This window comes from Carcharodon carcharias, chromosome 16 (assembly GCF_017639515.1).
Source record: "Carcharodon carcharias isolate sCarCar2 chromosome 16, sCarCar2.pri, whole genome shotgun sequence".
NCBI classification, from domain to species: Eukaryota; Metazoa; Chordata; class Chondrichthyes; order Lamniformes; family Lamnidae; genus Carcharodon; species Carcharodon carcharias.
Window position 1 is genome coordinate 33,202,374 of NC_054482.1, and position 5,568 is coordinate 33,207,941.

Below are 5,568 nucleotides of genomic sequence, written 5' to 3' on the forward strand. Positions count from 1 at the left end.
GTGCAGTGTGATGTACCTGTGTACGCAGACTGAATGGTGAAGTCTGTTATACGTGAGTACACAGACTGGATTGTGAAGTGTGATGTACCTGAGTACACAGACTGGATTGTAATGTGTGGTGTACATGAGTACACAGAATAGATGGTGAAGTGTGATGTACCTGAGCACAGAGACTGGATTATGAAGTGTGATGTACCTGAGTACACAGACTGGATCGTGAAGTGTGTTGTACGTGAGTACACAGACTGGATTGTGAAGTGTGTTATACATGAGTACACAGACCGGATTTTGAAGTGTGATGTACCTGAGTACACAGAATTGATTGTGAAGTTTGATGACCCAGAGTACACAGACTGGATGGGGAAGTGTGTTGTTTCTTAGTACACAGACTGGATTTTGATGTGTGATGTACCTGAGTGCTCAGAATGGATTGTAAATTGTGATGTACATGAGTACATTTACTGGATTGTGAAGTGTGTTTTGCGTGAGTACACAGACTGGATTTTGAAGTGTGATGTACCTGAGTACACAGAATGGATTGTGAACTGTGTTGTACCTGAGTACACAGACTAGCTTGTGAAGTCTGTTATATGTGAGTACACAGACTGGATTGTTAAGTGTGATGTACGTGAGTACACAGAGAGGATCGTGAATTGTGATGTGCCTGTGTACACAGACGGATTGTGAAGTGTGATGTACATGAGTTAGGATACTGGATTGTGAAGTGTGATGTAACTGAGTGTACAGACTGGATTATGAAGTTTGATGTACCTGAGTACACAGAAAGGATTGTGAAGTGTGATGTACCTGAGTACACAGACTGGATTATGAATTGTGTTGCACCTGAGTACTTAGATTGGATTGTGAGGTGTGATGTACCTGAGTACACAGACTGGATTGTGAAGTGTGATGTACCTGATTACACAGACTAGCTTGTGAAGTGTGTTAAACGTGAGTACACAGTCTGGATTGTTAAGTGTGATATACGTGAGTACACTGAGAGGATTGTGATTTGTGATGTACCTGTGCACACAGACTGGATTGTGAAGTGTGATGTACATGAGTTCGGACACTGGATTGTGAATTGTGATGTACCTGAGTGCGCAGACTGGATTGTGAAGTGTGTTGTACCTGAGTACACTTACTGCATTGTGAAGTGTGTTGTACGTGAGTAGAGAGACATGATTGTGAAGTGTGTTGTACCTGAGTACACTGACTGGATTGTGAAATGTGATGTACGTGAGTACAGAGACTGGATAGTGAAGTGTGATGTACCTGAGTACACAGAATGAATTGTGAAGTTTGATGTATCTGTGTACTCTGACTGGATTGTGAAGGGTGATGTATGTGAGAACGGAGACTGGATTGTGAAGTTTGATGTACCTCAGTACACAGACTGGATTGTGAAGTGCGTTATAGGTGAGTACACAGAATGGATTGTGAAGTGTGACGTCCCTGAGTACACTTAATGCATTGTGAAGTGTGTTGTACTTTAGTACAGAGACAGGATTGTGAAGTGTGTTGTACCTGAGTACACTGACTGGATTGCGAAGTTTGATATATTTGAGTACACTGACTGGATTGTGAAGGGTGATGTACTTGAGTTCGGAGACTGGATTGTCAAGGGTGATGTACCTGAGTGCATAGACAGGATTGTGAAGTGTGATGTACATGAGTCCAGAGACTGGATTTGGAAGTGTGGTTTACCTTAGTGCACAGACTGGATTGTGAAGTGTGTAGCACCTGAGTACATAGACTGGATTGCGAAGTGTGATGTACGTGTGTATACAGAATGAATTGTGAAGTGGGATATACCTGAGTACAGAGACTAGATTGTGAAGTGTGATGTACCTGAGTACACAGACTGTATTGTGATGTGTGTTGTACCTGAGTATACAGACTGGATTGTGAAGTGTGTTGTACCTCAGTACGTAGAATGGATTGTGAAGTGTGTTGCACCTGAGAACACAGAGTGGATTGCAAAGTCTGATGCACCTGAGTATACTGAATGGACCGTGAAGTGTGATGTACCTGAGTATACAGAATGGATTGTGAAGTGTGATGTACCTGAGGACACTTACTGCATTGTGAAGTGTGTTGTACGTTAGTACAGAGACAGGATTGTGAAGTGTGTTGAACCTGAGTACACTGACTGGATTGTGAAATGTGATGTACGTGAGTACAGAGACTGGATAGTGAAGTGTGATGTACCTGAGTACACAGACTGAATGGTGAAGTGTGTTATACGTGAGTACACAGACTGGATTGTGAAGTGTGATGTACCTGAGTACACAGACTGGATTGTAATGTATGGTGTACATGAGTACACAGACTAGATGGTGAAGTGTGATGTACCTGAGCACAGAGACTGGATTATGAAGTGTGATGTACCTGAGTACATAGACTCGATTGTGCAGTGTGATGTACCTGTGTACGCAGACTGAATGGTGAAGTCTGTTATACGTGAGTACACAGACTGGATTGTGAAGTGTGATGTACCTGAGTACACAGACTGGATTGTAATGTGTGGTGTACATGAGTACACAGAATAGATGGTGAAGTGTGATGTACCTGAGCACAGAGACTGGATTATGAAGTGTGATGTACCTGAGTACACAGACTGGATTGTGAAGTGTGTTGTACGTGAGTACACAGACTGGATTGTGAAGTGTGTTATACATGAGTACACAGACCGGATTTTGAAGTGTGATGTACCTGAGTACACAGAATTGATTGTGAAGTTTGATGACCCAGAGTACACAGACTGGATGGGGAAGTGTGTTGTTTCTTAGTACACAGACTGGATTTTGATGTGTGATGTACCTGAGTGCTCAGAATGGATTGTAAATTGTGATGTACATGAGTACATTGACTGGATTGTGAAGTGTGTTTTGCGTGAGTACACAGACTGGATTTTGAAGTGTGATGTACCTGAGTACACAGAATGGATTGTGAACTGTGTTGTACCTGAGTACACAGACTAGCTTGTGAAGTCTGTTATATGTGAGTACACAGACTGGATTGTTAAGTGTGATGTACGTGAGTACACAGAGAGGATCGTGAATTGTGATGTGCCTGTGTACACAGACGGATTGTGAAGTGTGATGTACATGAGTTAGGATACTGGATTGTGAAGTGTGATGTAACTGAGTGTACAGACTGGATTATGAAGTTTGATGTACCTGAGTACACAGAAAGGATTGTGAAGTGTGATGTACCTGAGTACACAGACTGGATTATGAATTGTGTTGCACCTGAGTACTTAGATTGGATTGTGAGGTGTGATGTACCTGAGTACACAGACTGGATTGTGAAGTGTGATGTACCTGATTACACAGACTAGCTTGTGAAGTGTGTTAAACGTGAGTACACAGTCTGGATTGTTAAGTGTGATATACGTGAGTACACTGAGAGGATTGTGATTTGTGATGTACCTGTGCACACAGACTGGATTGTGAAGTGTGATGTACATGAGTTCGGACACTGGATTGTGAATTGTGATGTACCTGAGTGCGCAGACTGGATTGTGAAGTGTGTTGTACCTGAGTACACTTACTGCATTGTGAAGTGTGTTGTACGTGAGTAGAGAGACATGATTGTGAAGTGTGTTGTACCTGAGTACACTGACTGGATTGTGAAATGTGATGTACGTGAGTACAGAGACTGGATAGTGAAGTGTGATGTACCTGAGTACACAGAATGAATTGTGAAGTTTGATGTATCTGTGTACTCTGACTGGATTGTGAAGGGTGATGTATGTGAGAACGGAGACTGGATTGTGAAGTTTGATGTACCTCAGTACACAGACTGGATTGTGAAGTGCGTTATAGGTGAGTACACAGAATGGATTGTGAAGTGTGACGTCCCTGAGTACACTTAATGCATTGTGAAGTGTGTTGTACTTTAGTACAGAGACAGGATTGTGAAGTGTGTTGTACCTGAGTACACTGACTGGATTGCGAAGTTTGATATATTTGAGTACACTGACTGGATTGTGAAGGGTGATGTACTTGAGTTCGGAGACTGGATTGTCAAGGGTGATGTACCTGAGTGCATAGACAGGATTGTGAAGTGTGATGTACATGAGTCCAGAGACTGGATTTGGAAGTGTGGTTTACCTTAGTGCACAGACTGGATTGTGAAGTGTGTAGCACCTGAGTACATAGACTGGATTGCGAAGTGTGATGTACGTGTGTATACAGAATGAATTGTGAAGTGGGATATACCTGAGTACAGAGACTAGATTGTGAAGTGTGATGTACCTGAGTACACAGACTGTATTGTGATGTGTGTTGTACCTGAGTATACAGACTGGATTGTGAAGTGTGTTGTACCTCAGTACGTAGAATGGATTGTGAAGTGTGTTGCACCTGAGAACACAGAGTGGATTGCAAAGTCTGATGCACCTGAGTATACTGAATGGACCGTGAAGTGTGATGTACCTGAGTATACAGAATGGATTGTGAAGTGTGATGTACCTGAGGACACTTACTGCATTGTGAAGTGTGTTGTACGTTAGTACAGAGACAGGATTGTGAAGTGTGTTGAACCTGAGTACACTGACTGGATTGTGAAATGTGATGTACGTGAGTACAGAGACTGGATAGTGAAGTGTGATGTACCTGAGTACACAGACTGAATGGTGAAGTGTGTTATACGTGAGTACACAGACTGGATTGTGAAGTGTGATGTACCTGAGTACACAGACTGGATTGTAATGTATGGTGTACATGAGTACACAGACTAGATGGTGAAGTGTGATGTACCTGAGCACAGAGACTGGATTATGAAGTGTGATGTACCTGAGTACACAGACTGGATTGTGAAGTGTGTTATACGTGAGTATACAGACTGGATGGAGAAGTTTGATGTACCTGAATAAACAGACTGGATTGCGAAGTGTGTTGTACGTGAGTACAGAGACTGGATTGTGAATTGTGATGTACCTGAGTACACGGAATGGATTTTGAAGTGTGATGTACCTGAGTACACTGACTGGATTGTGAAGTGTGATATACCTGAGTACACGGAATGGTTTGTGAATCGTGATGTAACTCAGTAAAGAGACTGGATTGTGAAGTGTGATGTACGTGAGTACAGAGTCAGGGTTGTGAAATGTGATGTATCTGAGTACACAGACTGGATTGTGATGTGTGGTGACCCTGAGTACACAGACTGGATTGGGAAGTGTGTTGTTTCTTAGTACACAGACTGGATTTTGAAGTGTGATGTACCTGAGAGCTCAGGATGGATTGTCAAGTGTGATGTACATGAGTACATTTACTGGATTTTGAAGTGTGTTGTACGTGAGTACACAGACTGGATTTTGAAGTGTGATGTACCTGAGTACACAGATTGGATTGTGAAGCGTCATGTACCTGAGTACACAAAATGGATTGTGATGTGTGATGCACCTGAGTACACAGAAGGGATTGTGAAGTGTGAGGTACCTGAGTACACAGACTGGATTGTGAAGTGTGGTGTACCTGAGTACACAAACTGGATTGTGAAGTGTGTTATACGTGAATACACTGAATGAATTGTGAAGTGTGTTCTACCTGAGTGCAC